The sequence below is a fragment of the Anomaloglossus baeobatrachus genome, chromosome 1, assembly GCF_048569485.1.
Source record: "Anomaloglossus baeobatrachus isolate aAnoBae1 chromosome 1, aAnoBae1.hap1, whole genome shotgun sequence".
In the NCBI taxonomy this organism is placed as follows: Eukaryota; Metazoa; Chordata; class Amphibia; order Anura; family Aromobatidae; genus Anomaloglossus; species Anomaloglossus baeobatrachus.
Window position 1 is genome coordinate 715,302,986 of NC_134353.1, and position 20,550 is coordinate 715,323,535.

Consider the following 20,550-nt stretch of genomic DNA (forward strand, 5'->3'; position numbering starts at 1 on the left):
TAGCAAACACTCACTGTACCTAGTTGTATCCTAAACGTGGCTATTGTACTTTTGTCAATTCACAGTATTGGAACGTTATTTGCAGGACATCTGCCTGCCTTGCACACTCAAACTTTTTTAAACTCAGCCATTATACTAGCAAACACTCACTGTACCTAGTTGTATCCTAAACGTGGCTATTGTACTTTTGTCAATTCACAGTATTGGAACGTTATTTGCAGGACATCTGCCTGCATTGCACACTCAAACTTTTTTAAACTCAGCCATTATACTAGCAAACACTCACTGTACCTAGTTGTATCCTAAACGTGGCTATTGTACTTTTGTCAATTCACACTACTGCAAATCTATGTGCAGCACCTCTGCATGACAACCTCGTGCTCTGTTTTTAATAAGCTATAATGATAGCACAAAATACTGCCATTTTGTGGCATCATAGAACTGGCTGTTGTATTCCATTAGTGCCCCACTGGTGACAAGCTATTTCTAGCACCTCTACATCACACCCTCATGCACATTTTGCTACGCTAATGTTATAGCAAACTCATGGAATTCATTGCTGCATTTCATAATTCGGAGGGATAGAAAGTCAGGCTTCCTTTAGCTTTTCCTTCTGTTCATAGACAGCATCTCCAAGACAAATTTCCCCTCCACGTCTAAGTGTGGAGAGGCAGCTAGTGCGCATGCGTGTGCCGATGTACCCCAGCTGCAGCATAATTACAGTGTTTCGCCTAGTGAGTATGCTCAGCCTGACTGTGCCATTCCTGACGCTAAGTTTTCATTTCGGGATACAGCGCATGCTCCCACACTAAGTGTGAAAAGCCTCTTTGCACAGGTGCTTGCATTCCGTGCCGGGTATAAGTCCTGTTTTGGGCATAGACACCATGCTAAAGCTGATAGTCTTTTTTCAGAGACTGTATTTCATGCTACTGAGCATGCTCAGGCACTTCCTGCATCAGAGACTAGGTCCGGTAATGAACTCTTTGGCCCTGGCCCTGATGTGGGGGTCCCATATAGACCACAGGGCATCAGGTGTCCTCCCAAATGGCTTGCAGAGGCCCACACCTATGACTTGTCACCGCATTATTGATGCTCAGACGATGACTGGTGAGGTGTTTGGGTCATGGCAGCCATGAGGTCATCATTGAAGTTGCGTTTCCAAATAGGACGCTAGTTATGCCACTCATGACGTGTCACTCTACTTTTGTCTCCAGGAGGTGCATTGTGGTTCACCCTGGTTTGGGGCGGACCCAGGTTATAAAAGGGGCTGGAGCCAACAAGGAGGTGCGCAGTCTTCTATTATGCTCCGAAAGAGCACACCTCCATGTGTTGAACCCATTGCGGCTTTAGGCCAGAGGTAGGCAGGGATCGGGTGGTGGATGCAGGCCACCACCACAGTTGGTAACGCAGAACGGTTAAGACCAGCTCCTGTCCTAACAGTCCTGCTTGTGCAGCCCAGTGGCATTAACAGGCCTGCTGCTGCTGATGCGCCTGCTGTCCACAGGTGTGGCCCCTACGCACACGGTCAGCGTACTCAATGGCCCCTGTGTTGTTAACAGGGAGTTCCTGGGCTGGGTGGGCATGTGGACCCTGTGACGCTAACAGGGCTCACAGTCTCCAGATCCGAATGGCGTCTAACTCGGTTCAGGCTACTATTAGTTTCATAGCCACACAGCTCTGTATCCTCCACCAAACCTTCAAGTTGCCAACCTCTCCTTTTCCAACTGGGAGCACGGTGGACACTGACTGCTGATGGGGATATATACCTTTCTCTTTCTTTTCTTATTAATTTTCGTTATATAGCGGTCACAGATTATATACCACTTTATCCAAATCTGCCAGTCCCACTGTAACAGATGTTGTTTCTTCAGCAAATGTTACAGTTGCTTAACCACCAAATCCACGGACCAAAACTTTTTTCCCCTTTCCAACACACCTGTTCCCCTTTCCAACAGCATCTGTCCTTTTTCAACTCATTTTGGGATATGACCAAAAGTGCAACTGTGCAGGGACACCGTACTCAACGCCATCTCAGCACAGCAGCCATCCCTCGGTCCCTCCGATGTGGACAAGTAAAAGACCATTTCCTCCTATCCATGACAAAGCGTTGAGATTCACTCTGTGCAGCACTGGTGTTTAGTGGACAAGTAGATCTAAGATTGCGTACCACATTCTGCAGATACTCCTGTATACGTGCGTCTATTTCTATGGCAGGAATTAGTTCGCCAAATTTTGTCTTGTACCGGGGATCTAACAGTGTGGCAACCCAGTATTCAGGATTAGTTCAAATTCATACAATCCGAGGGTCATGTAGGTAGTGCAGCAAGAAGGCGCTCATGTGTCTTGTGCATCCAGGAGGACCAAGTCCTTGGTGTGTTGGTGGCAGAGAGGTGAGAATCGTGCATCCTTCCTCTGCCCTCTCCCCCCAACCTCGCACAACCGAAATGTGAGCAAGCTCTCACTCATCTGCTGAGTCTTCCATGCCCATCGCCAGTTCGTCCTCCATTTCTTCATGGGCTCCTGCACTTTCATCAACACTTTTTGCTGATACTATGCGCCCTTGTTAATCTCTCTCCCTCACCATGACTGCCGCATAGGTGCCGCTGACCATCTGGACCTCGTAGATCTTGTTATCCCTTCCGCATATGACTCCTCCTGTACTTCCTCCCCTTCCTCTTGTCCCAACACCTGACTCCGAATAATAATTACAGTGTGCTCCATCATGTAGATGACCAGAATTGTCACGCTGAGAATGACATTGCCAGTGTTAAACATCTTCGTCGACATTTCAAAACTGTGTAGCAGGGTGCATAGGTCCTTGATCTGACACCACTCCAGCAGCGTGATCTGCACCACCTCTGGATCAAGTTATCCCAGGCTATATGTCTTACCGTATTTCAGCAGGGCTCTGCGGTGCTGCCACACACGCTGCAACATGTGCAGATTCCAATTCCTGCGTGTCGAAACATCGCATTTACGGCGTTTAACTGCCAGACCCTAAGACTTCCGGAGTGATGAAAGTTGTTGAGCTGCTGTGTGCGCACGATGGAAGTGAGCACATAGCGAGCGTGCCCACTGCACAAGGCCATGTAGGCCGTGATGGTGTTTTAAAAATTGCTGGCGAATTCGGTTCAACACGTGAGCCCTAAAAGGCACGTGTGTCACATTGCCCTGAGGATGGCCCGCAGCCAGGTTTGCATCATTGCCGCACACGGCTGTTAAGTCACCAACGGAGTCCGCTCCGTCAATTTGTACTCCGGTCGCCAGGTGACAACGTGTTCCTTTCATGAATAGTGCTGATGATGGGAGAGTAGTCGATGCCAGCGGCGCAGGTGGACGCAGGTTATGCTCACCCACTGGGCTGCATTACCTTGACAGATGCAGAATCTCTGGCTGAATGTAGCTGGTGGGTATCTCACAGATGAAATACCATCATTCAGCTACAACCAATGGGAAGACACCACACCCTTTTTTATGCCCATCCTGTCTGCAGACCACTGCCAGACATAGCTATGAACCTCTGGTTAATTTTACCCCCAGTTCAGTTTTATGATTTTGTGTGCTTGTTACCTGACTACTTTTGCTGCTTGCTGTTTATGTACCTTGTTGGCCGATACGCATTTCACCTCTGCTTGTTTTCTGATTCTTTCCTGGCCGTCCCATTCTGTTCCTGTTCCTCAATTAATGTTTTGACCCTGCCTGACTACTATTCTCTGTAATAGCGGTGTGACTCACATTTCCCATACATTTCAAAGTAAAACTTTGACCGCCTGATGGCATTGAGCTCTGCTGCCAGCATAGTAAGGAGGTGTGTGGTAGTCCTTGTGCGCAGTTGCAAGGAAGGGTGGCCTGACCACACAGGGTTTGCGCCAAGGTAGAGGACCCACACGAGGTTGAAGAGGCAGAAGCAGTGTATTAACTTCTACATACAGAACAAGGATTGAAACAACTCGTGTGGACGGCAAGACTTGTACAGCAGACCCTTCTCCATCTCTCACCATAGTTTGCCAGTGCCCAGTCAGTGACATGTAATGACCCTGTCTATGCTTACTGGTCCAAGTATCTGTGTTGAAATGCACCCTGTCGCACACAGATTTTCTCAAGGAAGTGGTGATGTTGTGTGCGACATGCTGGTGTAGCGCGGGCATGCTTTTCTTGGAGAAGCAGTGGTGATTGGGCATCTGGTACTGGGGCACAGCGACAGACATAAGGTCTGTAAAATCCTGTGTGTCCACTACGCGTAAAGGCAGCATTTCGGTAGCCAACAGCTTACAGAGGGATAGAGTCAACCACTTAGCTTTGTCATGGGTCGCAGTAAGTGGCCTTTTATTTGACCACATCTGAGGGACAGAGATCTGGCTGCTGTCTGTAGACGGTGTTGAGTAGGGTGTCCCTGGAAAAATGCAGGTTTGTGAGAAAAGTGCAGGCGGAGACATGATGTTGCCTTCATCTTGCCTTCAGATCTGTTCATCTTGTATCATTTTTAAAAAACACAGCAAGCAAGGGTTACTCCAAGCGGAGTCTACCTTTTTTCCCCAAATTGGGCACACAGACACCCCATCAGTGGCAGGACTTGTGCCCTAGTTGCAAACAGGATGTTTTGATTTGCATCAAGCACATTCCAAATCCACAAGCATTTACTCTCCCCAGGATGACACAGGGGTAGTAAATTCCTTCTGGATCCATGACTTGTTCATTTTGATGAACGTCAGTCTGTCCACATTGTCACTGGACAGACGCGTGCGCTTATCTGTCAGCACACACCCAGCAGCACTGAAGACACGTTCAGAGACAACGCTGGCAGCTGGACACGACAAAATCTTCAAGGCGTAACTGGAGAGCTCTTGACATTTTTCTAGATTTGAAGCACAAAAGGAGCAAGGCTCCATTTGCAAAGTCATTGCATCGATGTTCATTTGGAGATACTCCTGTATCATCCTCTCCATCCGTTGACTATGTGACACACTTGATGTCTCTGGTGGCCTTGCAAAGGAGGGTCTAAAAAAATTATGAAAAGATTCCATAAAATTGCTGTTACCAGCACCAGATACGGTCCTACTGGTACGGGTAGACTGTTGAAGATGACGAGGCCGTCCCATGTTTGTCAAGTTACAACTGGGAGAATCACTCCCTTCACCTGCACGGTTGTTTGGTGGAAAAGCCGAGCTAAGATCGAGTAACAGCTTCTGCTGATACTCCTGCATACGTGCGTCCCTTTCTATGGGTGGAATTATGTCACAAAATTTGGACTTGTCCCGGGGATCTAATAGTGTGGCAAGCCAGTAGTCATCATCACTTCTAATTTTGACAATACGAGGGTCATGTTGGAGGTAGTGCAACAAGAAGGCACTCATGTGTCTTGCGCAGCCATGCGGACCAAGTCCACGCTGTGTTTGTGGCATAGAGGTGCTAACCGTTCTTTCTTCCTCTGTCATCTCCCCCCAACCTCTTTCAACTTAAATTTGACCAAGGTCCCCCTCATCAGCTGAGTCTTCCATGTCCATGGACAGTTCGTCCTCCATATCTTCATGTCCTCCTGCACCTTCCTCAACATCTCGCCTGCTACCATGCGCCCTTGTTGATCCCTGTCCCCCATGGTCCCATGCCTGCCGCGTTGGTGATGATGAACGTCTGGACCTTGGTGATGTTGTTGTGTCTTGCGCATATGAATCCTCCTGTAGTTCCTCCCCTTCCTGTTGTCCCACCCCCTGACTCCGAATAGTGTTTAGCGTGTGCTCCAGCATGTAAATGACTGTAATCGTCATGCTGATAATGGCATTGTCAGCGCTAAACATATTCGTCGCCATGTCGAAACTGTGCAGAAGGGTGCATAGGTCCGTGATCTGAGATCACTCCATCAGGGTGATCTGCCCCACCTCTGCATCTCGTTGGCCCAGGCTATACGTCATGACGTATTGCACCAGGGCTCTGCGGTGCTGCCACAGTCGCTGTAACATGTGGAGAGTTGAATTCCAGCGTGTCGCCACATCGCATTTCAGGCGATGAACCGGCAGGCCGAAAGACTTCTGGAGCGATGCAAGTCGCTCAGCTGCGGCGCTTGAACGGCGGAAGTGAGCACTGCAGACAGTTTCCGTGCCCTGGTCAGAAGGCCATCTAGGCCGGGATAGTGTGTTAAAAATTGCTGGACAACAAGGTTCAACACGTGAGCCATACAAGGCACGTGTGTCACCTTGCCCAGGCGAAGGGCCGCACCCAGGTTTGCAGCATTGTCGCACACGGCCTTACCAGGCTGCAGGTTGAGTGGAGACAACCATTTATTAAACTCGGACCGCAGAGCTGACCACAACTCCTCAGCTGTGTGACTCTTATTCCCAAGACATGTCAAGCTAAAGACCGCCTGATGCCGTTGCGCTCTGCTGCCAGCATAGTAATGAGGGGTGCGTGATTCCTTCTGCGCAGTGAGAACGCTGGTGGCCTGACCAGGCAGGCTTGGGGCGGAGGTGGAGGACCCAGATGAGGTGGAGGATGCAGAAGCAGTGGCGGAACTTGGACAGACAGAGGATTGACACACAAGTCGTGGGGACGGCAAGACTTGTGCAGCAGACCCTTCACCATCTATCACCATAGTTACCCAGTGCCCAGTCAGCGACATGTAACGTCCCTGTCCATGCTTACTGGTCCAAGTATCGGTGCTGAAATTCACCCGTTCACACACAGAGTTTCTCAAGGAAGCGGTGATATTGTGTGCGACATGCTGGTGTAGCGCAGGCACACCTTTCTTAGAGAAGTAGTGGCGACTAGGCATCTGGTACTGGGGCACAGCGACAGATATAAGGTCTCTAAAATCCTGTGTGTCCACTAGGCGGAAAGGCAGCATTTCTGTAGCCAACAGCTTACAGAGGGATAGAGTCAACCTCTTCGCTTTGTCATGGGTCGAAGGAAGTGGCCTTTTATTTGACCACATCTGAGGGACAGAGATCTGGCTGCTGTGTGTAGACGGTGTTGAGTAGGGTGTCCCTGGAAAAATGCAGCTTTGGGAGGAAAGTGCAGGCGGAGACATGATGTTGCCTTCATCCAAAGTTGGTGCTATCGATGTCTGAGAGAGCTGTACACACTCACTTGTTTCCCCTTCCAAACCAACTGACGACCTACCAAGCAAACTGCCTGTTGCGGTTACAGTGGTGGAAGTTGTGGGTGGAAAAACAGGTGTGACAGCTGTCCCCACAGTCCTAGAAGATGACGAGCGCGCGGATGCCCTGGAAGGGGCAGGCGGTGGATGGTTGGCTCCACTAGGCCGCATTGCAGCACGGTGAGCTTCCCACCAGGCCATATGATATTTATTCATGTGACGATTCATGGAAGAAGTTGTCAAACTGCTGAGGTTTTGACCTCTACTAAGATAACCATGGCAAATGTTACAGATCACATAATTTGGCCGATCTTTTTTTATGTCAAAAAAGGACCAGGCTAGGCAAGGCTTAGAGGCCATGCGACCTGTTGATCCACCCCGAATAATGCTCAGAGGCAGAGTGGTGGCTGAGGATGCAGTTGTAGACGTGCTACCAGTGCTCCGACTGTGTCCAGGAAGGCGCCAGGTTACTTCGACGTCGGTTGCATCCTCCTCCACCGCCTCTATTGACCTCCTCGAGTGTCTGACTGTGGGTTGACAGTAGGTGGGATCTAGAACTTCATCATCAATTGTTGTGTTTGCACTCCCCTCCCCCTCAGACCGAGTTTCTTCTTGCCCTGACCGAATATTTAAGTTGTCATCCCAATCGGGTATCTGCGTCTCATCTTCATCAGTATGTTCCTCATTGCCTATAACCACAGTTGTTGGAAAGGCAGCATTTTGGTAGCCAACAGTTTGCATTTTATGAAAGTCAACCTCCAAGCCATGTCATGCCCTTCTAAAAGCATGTATAACACAGCGAGGGGACTCCAACCACAGTCTCCCTCGTTGACACTCACTGGGCCACACACACCCCACTTGACTGGCATCGGTTGAGCCCCCTTTTGAAAAAGAAAAAGATGCTTTGCATGAAGCACTCTCAAAAATACGCGTGCCTTTCCCGTCCCCTGGCTGACCCCGGGGAAGAAAAGTCCTCTGAGAGCCATGACTTGTTCATCTTGGTTCTTTTAGAAACACAGCGAGGGGACTCCAACCACAGTCTCCCTCGTTGCCACTCACTGGGCCACACACACCCCACTTGACTGGCATCGGTTGAGCCCCCTTTTGAAAAAGAAAAAGATGCTTTGCATGAAGCACTCTCAAAAATACGCGTGCCTTTCCCGTCCCCTGGCTGACCCCGGGGAAGAAAAGTCCTCTGAGAGCCATGACTTGTTCATCTTGGTTCTTTTAGAAACACAGCGAGGGGACTCCAACCACAGTCTCCCTCGTTGCCACTCACTGGGCCACACACACCCCACTTGACTGGCATCGGTTGAGCCCCCTTTTGAAAAAGAAAAAGATGCTTTGCATGAAGCACTCTCAAAAATACGCGTGCCTTTCCCGTCCCCTGGCTGACCCCGGGGAAGAAAAGTCCTCTGAGAGCCATGACTTGTTCATCTTGGTTCTTTTAGAAACACAGCGAGGGGACTCCAACCACAGTCTCCCTCGTTGCCACTCACTGGGCCACACACACCCCACTTGACTGGCATCGGTTGAGCCCCCTTTTGAAAAAGAAAAAGATGCTTTGCATGAAGCACTCTCAAAAATACGCGTGCCTTTCCCGTCCCCTGGCTGACCCCGGGGAAGAAAAGTCCTCTGAGAGCCATGACTTGTTCATCTTGGTTCTTTTAGAAACACAGCGAGGGGACTCCAACCACAGTCTCCCTCGTTGCCACTCACTGGGCCACACACACCCCACTTGACTGGCATCAGTTGAGCCCCCTTTTGAAAAAGAAAAAGATGCTTTGCATGAAGCACTCTCAAAAATACGCGTGCCTTTCCCGTCCCCTGGCTGACCCCGGGGAAGAAAAGTCCTCTGAGAGCCATGACTTGTTCATCTTGGTTCTTTTAGAAACACAGCGAGGGGACTCCAACCACAGTCTCCCTCGTTGCCACTCACTGGGCCACACACACCCCACTTGACTGGCATCGGTTGAGCCCCCTTTTGAAAAAGAAAAAGATGCTTTGCATGAAGCACTCTCAAAAATACGCGTGCCTTTCCCGTCCCCTGGCTGACCCCGGGGAAGAAAAGTCCTCTGAGAGCCATGACTTGTTCATCTTGGTTCTTTTAGAAACACAGCGAGGGGACTCCAACCACAGTCTCCCTCGTTGCCACTCACTGGGCCACACACACCCCACTTGACTGGCATCGGTTGAGCCCCCTTTTGAAAAAGAAAAAGATGCTTTGCATGAAGCACTCTCAAAAATACGCGTGCCTTTCCCGTCCCCTGGCTGACCCCGGGGAAGAAAAGTCCTCTGAGAGCCATGACTTGTTCATCTTGGTTCTTTTAGAAACACAGCGAGGGGACTCCAACCACAGTCTCCCTCGTTGCCACTCACTGGGCCACACACACCCCACTTGACTGGCATCGGTTGAGCCCCCTTTTGAAAAAGAAAAAGATGCTTTGCATGAAGCACTCTCAAAAATACGCGTGCCTTTCCCGTCCCCTGGCTGACCCCGGGGAAGAAAAGTCCTCTGAGAGCCATGACTTGTTCATCTTGGTTCTTTTAGAAACACAGCGAGGGGACTCCAACCACAGTCTCCCTCGTTGCCACTCACTGGGCCACACACACCCCACTTGACTGGCATCGGTTGAGCCCCCTTTTGAAAAAGAAAAAGATGCTTTGCATGAAGCACTCTCAAAAATACGCGTGCCTTTCCCGTCCCCTGGCTGACCCCGGGGAAGAAAAGTCCTCTGAGAGCCATGACTTGTTCATCTTGGTTCTTTTAGAAACACAGCGAGGGGACTCCAACCACAGTCTCCCTCGTTGCCACTCACTGGGCCACACACACCCCACTTGACTGGCATCGGTTGAGCCCCCTTTTGAAAAAGAAAAAGATGCTTTGCATGAAGCACTCTCAAAAATACGCGTGCCTTTCCCGTCCCCTGGCTGACCCCGGGGAAGAAAAGTCCTCTGAGAGCCATGACTTGTTCATCTTGGTTCTTTTAGAAACACAGCGAGGGGACTCCAACCACAGTCTCCCTCGTTGCCACTCACTGGGCCACACACACCCCACTTGACTGGCATCGGTTGAGCCCCCTTTTGAAAAAGAAAAAGATGCTTTGCATGAAGCACTCTCAAAAATACGCGTGCCTTTCCCGTCCCCTGGCTGACCCCAGGGAAGAAAAGTCCTCTGAGAGCCATGACTTGTTCATCTTGGTTCTTTTAGAAACACAGCGAGGGGACTCCAACCACAGTCTCCCTCGTTGCCACTCACTGGGCCACACACACCCCACTTGACTGGCATCGGTTGAGCCCCCTTTTGAAAAAGAAAAAGATGCTTTGCATGAAGCACTCTCAAAAATACGCGTGCCTTTCCCGTCCCCTGGCTGACCCCGGGGAAGAAAAGTCCTCTGAGAGCCATGACTTGTTCATCTTGGTTCTTTTAGAAACACAGCGAGGGGACTCCAACCACAGTCTCCCTCGTTGCCACTCACTGGGCCACACACACCCCACTTGACTGGCATCGGTTGAGCCCCCTTTTGAAAAAGAAAAAGATGCTTTGCATGAAGCACTCTCAAAAATACGCGTGCCTTTCCCGTCCCCTGGCTGACCCCGGGGAAGAAAAGTCCTCTGAGAGCCATGACTTGTTCATCTTGGTTCTTTTAGAAACACAGCGAGGGGACTCCAACCACAGTCTCCCTCGTTGCCACTCACTGGGCCACACACACCCCACTTGACTGGCATCGGTTGAGCCCCCTTTTGAAAAAGAAAAAGATGCTTTGCATGAAGCACTCTCAAAAATACGCGTGCCTTTCCCGTCCCCTGGCTGACCCCGGGGAAGAAAAGTCCTCTGAGAGCCATGACTTGTTCATCTTGGTTCTTTTAGAAACACAGCGAGGGGACTCCAACCACAGTCTCCCTCGTTGCCACTCACTGGGCCACACACACCCCACTTGACTGGCATCGGTTGAGCCCCCTTTTGAAAAAGAAAAAGATGCTTTGCATGAAGCACTCTCAAAAATACGCGTGCCTTTCCCGTCCCCTGGCTGACCCCAGGGAAGAAAAGTCCTCTGAGAGCCATGTCCACATTGTCAGTGGACAGACACGTGTGCTTATCTGCCAGCAGACCCACAGCAGCACTGAAGACAGGTTCCGAGAGAACGCTGGCTGCAGGACACGACAAGATCCCCAAGACGTACGTGGCGAGCTCAGGCAATTTATCAAGATTGGAAGCCAAGAATGAGCAGGGCTCAAGTTGCACAATAATGGCATGTTTCCTTGCATATACTCATATATCTGTGTGTCCTCCTCTTTTTCCTTGTCCAGCTCTTTTGTTTTCGCATGAGTATATGTCCTTGTCACTTTCCCATGTGTTGTGAGTTGTTTGTGACCTTTTGGACACCTTTGAGGGTGTTTTCTAGGTGTTTTTCTGTGTTTGTGATTGCCTGCCATTGTTTCCTATGCAGTTCGAGTTCGGTTCGTCGAACGTTCGACGAACCGAACTCGAACGGGAGGTCCGTTCGGCGAACCAACCTCGAGCCGAACCGCGACCGGTTCGCTCATCTCTAATGATTACACACATTAATAAGGTAGGTAGTTGCACAGTCAAAAGGATATCTAATTAGTAGCTATGAGACTGAGTATTTGCAGATGTAGACTCAGGAAAAGTACTGTAAAGTCCTGCAGAATTAGGGTTTAACAAGACAGAGGGAACAATCCATAAATCTTATATTATATCTTAGAGAAAGATGAGATGATAGAAAATATTTTGCTATTTGTAGATGATTTGAATAGACCTGAGGGAAGCATGTCATGAACTTCGTTTCTTAAATAAAAGAGCTCAACAGGAAGGGGTTTCTTAACATGTGTCATGAAGATGAAGATTTAAAATACCTTTTTCATTTGACTAAAGTGGATGAGCAGAAGTTGATTCAAACTTGTAGAACTAAGGGAGTAAGTTTTGCCTTAAAAGAAAGATCAAGGGGAGAGGAAAGGGAAGCAGCAACCCCCACTCATTCAAATGGCAGAAAGAATGACCTAAGGACAGGGCCACCACTAGGAATTTCAGGGCCCCATACTGGAAAAATTATAAGGCCCCCTTGAGACTCCACCCAGGCTCCACCCCAGCTCCGCCTTCACCCCGCAAACCTTCCACAGTCCGCCACCACTCTTGGAAAAACATATATATATATATATATATATATACATACACACGGTCATGGCCAAAAGTCTTATCACCCTTGAAGTTGTTCCAGAAAATGATGTATTTCCCTCAGAAAAGTAATAATACACCCTCTACATCGCCTGCCCCTCTCCATAATGCACCTTCTACATTGCCCCTCTCCATAACACCATAGTACGTCACCTACACCGCCTCTTTCCATAATACACGCTCTATACCTCCCTGCTCCATAATACACGCTCTACACCGCCTCTCTCCATAACACCCTCTACACCACCCGGCTCCATAATACACGCTCTACACTGCCTCTCTCCGTAATACACCCTCTACACCTCCCTGCTGCATAATGCACCTTCTACATTGCCCCTCTCCATAACACCATAATACACCACCTACACAGCCTCTTTCCATAATACAGCCTCTACACTGCCCCTCTCCATAATACACGCTCTACACCACCCTGCTCCATAATACACTCTTTACACCGTCTATCTCCATAACACACTTCCTATACCACCCCTCTCTATAATAAACTCTCTACACCACCTCTTTCTGTAATATACCCTCTACACCACCCCTCTCCATAACACACCCTCTAAACCACCTCTCTCCATAATACACACTGTACACCGCCCCTCTCCATAATACACGCTCTACAACTCCTCTCCCACACTGCTCCTATGTATAATATACCCACACATACTCTACCCCTGTGTAGAATATCTCTCCCACACACATTGCCTCTACATATAATATCCCCTACGCACACTGCCCCTTGATATAATATCCCTCACATACACTGCCCCTCTGTATACTATCTCACACACACACACACACACACACACACATTGCCTGTCCTGGCATATACAGGTACATCTCTATAAACTAGAATATCATCAAAAAGTTGAATTTATTTCAGTAAGTTAATACAAAAAGTGAAACACATATATTGTATAGAGTCATTACACACAGTGATCTATTTCAAGTGTTTATTTCTGTTAATGATTATGGCTTACAGTTGATATTCTAATTTACTGAGATGCATCAGTATGTCCCCATTCTGGGCCCTTCCTGTTATGTATGTCCCCCTTCCGGTATATATATCCGCCTCCTGAGCCTATTCTGGTTTTTGTCCCCTTCCTAGCACATTTGTTCTCCTCCTGGTATATATGTCCTCTCCCTGGGATGCTCCTGGTATATATGTCCCCATCTTGGTTTATTTGTCCCCATCCTGGAATATATGGCCCATCCTGGGTGCCTCCAGGTATATATTTATATCCCCCTCCTTGGCACATTCTGGTATATGTACTTATCCTGGTTTTTGTCCCCTTTCTGAGCCCCTCCTGGCATATTTGCCGCAAAAATAAAATAAAAAAAAAAAAAACATTTTACAAACCCTCCTCTCACCAAGAGCAGCTGATCAGCGGGGGTCCTATTGCGCTCACATAAGAAGCAATCACAAGTGGGACCCAGGCCTAATGATGACACACAGTCAGTATCACAAATAAACATTTACATTCTGGTACCTTATAGATGACATTGTCTCTGAGTCATTTCTTTCTTTTCTTTATCTTGTCCTGACGCCATGATGACTTTTCATATTCACATCTCGTCTCTGCAGATTTCCATCCTCTCCGGTCTTCTGCAGCACATCCCGACACGATGACCCTAAAAATAGCAAAATGATTATAATACTCCTATTTAAAAAAATCTGCCCTATGCTGTGCCCCAGAATAAATAACGGCCCCTCACGGTGTTCTCTGCACAAAATATGACCCCACACTGTCCCTCTTATAGTACATGCCCTCCACATTCCCTCTCTTTCCATACTGAGCATACTCTTCACACTGTCCTTTACACTGTGTCCCCTTATACGGCCCTGTCTTTATAATGTGCCCTCATCACACAACCCCTCCTTGCTGTGGCCTCACACTGTCCTCCCATTCTGCCCCCTCTCCATACCGCCCCCCTCCACTACCCAGTCTCTATTCTGTGCCCCCTCACATTCTTCTCATCCCTTACTGTCTCCTCACTACCTCCTGTGTGTCCATATCCTTTTCCCCTCACTCCCCATCCTGCCCACTAGCTCCTCATATCATGTCACTCTTTATTCTGTGTCTTCAAAATTTATTTCCAGTTCGCTCCACATCCTCTCTCTCCCCATACATCACCCCTCATCCTCTCTCTCCCCATACATCACCCCTCATTCTCTCTCCCCATACATCACCCCTCATCCTCTCTCCTCCCATGCATCACCCCTCATCCTCTCTCCTCCCATGCATCACCCCTCATCCTCTCTCCTCACACGCATCACCCCTCATGCTCTCCCCCCCATGCATCACCTCTCATGCTCTCTCCCCCCACACATCATCCCTCATGCTCTCTCCTCTCACGCATCACCACTCATCCTCTCTCCCCCCACGCATTACCCCTCATCCTCTCTCCCCCCACGCATCACCCCTCACGCATCACCCCTCATCCTCTCTCCTCACCACGCATCACCCCTCATCCTCTCTCCCCATGCATCACCCCTCATTCTCTCTTCCCCAAGCATCACCCCTCATCCTCCCTTCCCCCACGCATCACCCCTCATCCTCCCTTCCCCCACGCATCACCCCTCATCCTCTCTCCCCCCACACATCACTCCTCATCTTCTCTCTCCCATGCATCACTCCTCATCCTCTCTTCCCCATGCTTCACACCTCATCCTCTTGCCCCCCACATATCACCCCTCATCTTCTCTCCCCCACGCATCACCACTCATCTTCTCTCTCACCATGCATCACCCCTCATCCTCTCTCCCCCCACGCATCACCCCTCATGCACCACCCCTCATCCACTCTGCCCCCACGCATCACCCCTCATCCTCTCTTCCCATGCATCACCCCTCATCTTCTCTCTCCCCATGCATCACCCCTCATCCTCTCTCCCCCCATGCATCACCCCTCATCCTCTCTCCCCCCATGCATCACCCCTCATCCTCTCTCCCCATGCATCACCCCTCATCCTCTCTCTCCCCATGCATCACCCCTCATGCTCTACTCCCACGCATCACCCCCTCATCCTCTCTGTCCCTATGCATCACCCCTCTTCCCCTCTCTCCCCATGCTGTGTGCAAAGAAATTTTTCCCTCCCCATCCGCTCTTCTCACCATACTTTGTCCACAGATAGTATGGGAGAGAGAGGGTGGGGGAGGGAACTGTTTCCATAGATACCCCCCTCTCACCTCATACTGTTCTTCTTCTGTGTCTTCAGCTCCACTGGAGCACTTATCAGCGCCCTCTGCCGCCTCCGCGCTGCGGCCACGCATCACCCCTCATACTCTCTCCCAATGCATCACCCCTAATTCTCTCTTCCCCACGCATCACCCCTCATCCTCCCTTCCCCCACGCATCAGCCCTCATCCTCTCTCCCCTCACACATCACTCCTCATCCTCTCTCCCCCATGCATCACTCCTCATCCTCTCTTCCCCACGCTTCACAGCTCATCCTCTTGCCCCCACATATCACCCCTCATCTTCTCTCCCCCACGCATCACCACTCATCCTCTCTCCCCCAAATGCATCACCCCTCATCCTCTCTCCCCCCACGCATCACTCTCACGCATCACCCCTCATCCTCTCTCCCCCCATGCATCACCCCTCATCTTCTCTCTCCCCATGCATCACCCCTCATGCTCTACTCCCACGCATCACCCCCTCATCCTCTCTGTCCCTATGCATCACCCCTCTTCTCCTCTCTCCCCATACTGTGTCCAAAGAAATTTTTCCCTTCTCACCATACTTTGTCCACAGATAGTATGGGAGAGAGAGGGTGGGGGAGGGAACTGTTTCCATAGATACCCCCCTCTCACCTCATACTGTTCTTTTTCTGTGTCTTCAGCTCCACTGGAGCACTTATCAGCGTCCTCTGCTGCCTCCGCGCTGCGGCCGTGACTTCCAGGTCAGCAGTGTGTTCAGCTTACCTGATCACATGACAGCAGTCACCCTGACCCGGAAGTCAGCGTCAGCATCAGCGTTCACAGTTTCAATTGTCCTCCCGTCTGACAGATACAAGGACAATTGAGCAGTGGGAGCCGCGAGCTGCAGATTCTATTAGCGGCTGTCAGCGTGACAACTGCGCTCAGAGAATAACCGGCTCCCACTACGGGGCCGCAAACGCAGCCCCCGGGGAGACTTTACACTGCCGCCTCAGGCAGCCTGACAGCGCTCCCCTCACAGCTGCGCCTGGGGTAGATGCACTGCCAGCCCCCCCCCCTAGATAACGGGTATGCAGCGGCATACCCAGTATCTCCAGCACACGTGGCTAATTTGCATGCAATGCAAATTAGCCATGTGTAAAGTAGCAATAGCAACACTACTGGGTCCTCTGCTGCTGCTCTGACTGGGGGGGCAGTGAAGAGGGGTAGAGGCCCGGCTAGCCCGGGGCTTAATAAACTAAGTAATTGTCCCTGTTCACCGGGCCCCCTACACCAGTCTCGGTAGTAATGCCCTGATGGCCTGCCTCATGCCTCATGCCTCATGCCAAAAACTGCATGACTTTAGGATATTGGCAAAAATAGTAAGCAACAGTTTTTTTTATTATTTTACTGGTCCTACTCCAATAATTAAATTAACTATGGCCAGAAGTTTAGATTTCTTAATAAATTCTGGGGCAGGGAATTCTGTTATGCATGCAAATAATGTATATCTTTGGGAAATCATACAAAGCATTTTATGGTGATTTATTTGGAAAATATTTCCTGTGCCTTTGGAGCCAGACTGTAACACACGTCGGTGATAAGGCAGTGAGCTGGAGTGGACCCACTAGACCACAGGGGGGACCCAGGCTTACCCTGACATAGGAGAGACTTGACAAAGTGGAAAAGGGTAGAGGCCAGGTGTCACTCCCAGGGCAGTGTCCGGGACTGTGGCAGCTGACTCCCTGGCAGGAGTATACTCAGGTATGGACAGGCAGAGTCTCTAGTGCTGACAGATTCAGTTGGGAACACGTAGGCAGACAAGATGGCTGGTGTAGGCAGGTGAAGAGGGTACAGCAGGTACAGAGAGAGGGAACAGGCTAGAAGGCACGGATGACGGCAACAGACAGTGGACAAACAGGACCTGACAACTATCTAGCTAGACAGACATTATCTAACTGACCATGTTGTTCAGGTTACTCCCCTACTGGAAAGATGCCTTAAGTACCTAGTGCTTCTCAGCCATAGTCTGAGACTCATTTCCCTATATAGGTGCACTGGCCCTTTAAGAGAGCAAGAATGCGCGTGTGCAGTCTAAGACCCTGTGCGCATGCTGTGGTTTTTGCCGCGGATTTGCTGCATGAATTGCTTCAGAAAATGTTCATAACCTTTCTGCAGTCATTCCCAGCAAAACCTATGGTAAAAAAAAAAAAAAATGGTGTGCGCACACTGCGTTTTTTTCCCCCCTACAGGTTTTGCTGCAGAATTACTGCAGCAAAAAGAATGAGCATGTCACTTATTTTCTGCAGGTATCTGCAGTTTTTGCCATAGATAATGGTAAAAAACTGCAGGGACCAACCAGCGGAAAAACCGCGACAAAAACCATGGCAAACCGCGGCATAAAATGCGGGTGCAGTTTTACCGCGTTTTTTGCCGCGGGTGCGGTATTCTGCCAAAGGATGCAGATTTTTCTTAAGAAAAGTCCATTTTCTAGTGTGCACATAGCCTTAAGCGGGCTTTACACGAGACGATATATTGTGCGATATGTCGTCGGGGTCACGGTTTTCGTGACGCACATCCGGCATACCACACGACGTGGTTTCGTGTAACACCTCCTAGCAACTAAGTATCACTCACAAATCGTGAGTCATGAACTCGTCGCTAGGTTTCATAAAATTGTTTAATTAAAATGGCGGCGGTTGTTCATCGTTTCCGTGGCATCACACGTTGCTCTGTGTGACACCACGGGAACGATGAACAGCAGCTTTACCTGCGTCCTGTGGCACCCGACGGCTTAATGGAAGGAAGGAGGTGGGCGGGATGTTTACATCCCGCTCATCTCCGCCCCTCCGCTTCTATTGGCCGGCTGCCGTGTGACGTCGCTATGACGCCGAACGTCCCTCCCACTCCAGGAAGTGGACGTTCGGCGCCCACAGCGAGGTCGTCCGGAAGGTAAGTACGTGTGACGGGGGTTAAACGAGTTTGGGCTCCACGGGCAACTAATTGCCCGTGACGCAAAATCGACGGGGGCGGGTACGATCGATCATGCTATCGCACAATCGGTCGTCTCGTGTAAAGCAGGCTTTAGTGTACTCCTGGTTAACCAGTGCGAGTAGGTAGCAGAAGAGACACGTGTGGGACTGCTAGGAAGGGAAGCAGGGAGCAGTCCATCTGCAGTGGTTAGTGAGTCGGCATCCTGGCTGGGGAGCAGAGAGGCAGGGCAGTGCAGGGATGTCAGTGCTACAGTAGCCCCACTTATGCTCCCTCTTCATGTGGCCTGAATATTAGACAAACGGGACCTGACAACTAGCTTGCTAGATGGACATTAACTGACTAAATGGCATGTGGCTTAGGCACGTTACCTAGTAGGAGGATGACCTCAGAACCTAGTGCCTTTTAGCCATAGGCTGAGAAACACTTCCGGGAATAGGTGCACAGGTCCTTTAAGAGAGTAAGTGTGCATATATGCCCTAAGTGGCATGCACAGGACCCGGGAGCAGAAGGAAGGAGGTACCTTCGTGGAGTACCTCGTGGAGGGGAGGCGAGGCAGAATGTAATCCTGCTGTGGTGGTGAGTAAATCGGCATCCCTGCTGGGGAGAGGCAGGGCAGTGCAGGGATGCCAGCTCTATACAGACTGCTAGGATTTCTTAACTTATTTATTGTTTTTTCCTTCATGGACATAAACAGTTTACATGAACTGTGCTTTGACAAGGTGCCAAATATTCACTGATGATGTATAATGCAGCAGTGTTTTCAGGTTTGCAAAGATAGACTCCTCCATATTCGGAGGTTGTGTTGCTTTAGTTTATAGTATGTGGATAATGTGTTGCTTGCTGTCCTGATCAAATCTAATATCAGGCGTCATCTATCTTTCTTCTGTGTCTCCTAACAGAACATTGATGCAAGGCCTCTGAGAACATACTACAGTACTGTCCGCAGAAGGTTGTTTTCTTAGCACGCTGCCTGTCACAATACACCAAACATCTCACAGAAAAAATAAGTTATAATACAGCAGCTTAAATTGCTCCATAAACATTGTCTGCAGCAGAGACTTGAGGTTTATTATTCTGCCTGCTTGGACCCCATTGCCAAGGGTGCAGCTCTTGTACGAGTCATTTCTGTGGTTTGAGCCATGGCTGAAAAGGTCACAGTAATGGTTTTTGATTACAAAGTTAAAATTTACATAAAATTTATGGTATTCTCAGTTAGATGCAATATGCCATTCTCATGCCCCAAATGTAGAACTCAAGTGATACGGTTTTAAATCCAGCTACACTTTGGTCATTAGATCCAAAAAGGGGGAAAGATGCCTAAAGTGACCCATGTGGACTATATTCCTTATATATATATATATATATATATATATATATACACTGTTTGAATGTAGATTTTTAGTCTTTTATAGATGGAACAAAATACCAAAATGCTGATTGATTCTACACCAGATATGCTGTGGTAACACAGGATGAGGTAATAGTAGCCAAACAACTCCCTCTTCACCGATTCGCACAGAAGGCAATGATGAAGGCAGTCACTAAGGAATGTAGAGCGGCAAAGGGTAAAATTCTCAAATGTGTATGTATACAGCAAATCTTTCTTACCTTTACATGAGAAACTTATAAATCCAAAGATAGAATTTGAGTCTGATGGAGGATCTCCTGTTATAAAAATGAACTTTGCATAGTGAAGATAAAACTCCGGTCTGATCTAACATTGATGAAGCAGAGGAAACTTTCATACAGATGCAGCCACCAAGGAAGCAATGAAGAGGTCCAGAGTTGAGAATCTAGGAGTCTAGCACTAATGTAGACCAAGAACTAAGCGGCACCTGTCACCTGATATTCTTAAATCCCAAAAGTAGCAGGAGTGGGAAACACAGGGAGCTAGAGCTGCGAGTAAGTGGAAATGCTGAATGAGACATTAAAGTTGGAGACAGGCAAGCCATGAACTAAAGGCTTGCTTTTAGCTTTTTTTTTCCTAGCAAAATACACACGGGTAAAAAAAGGTCTGCCCATATTTTTTGGTTAAGCACCTAGAAAAGGATTATTCATCCTACAGTCACTTTAGATGCAGCATGATAGCCTGGCCAGCGATGTACAAGCCTTATATAATAA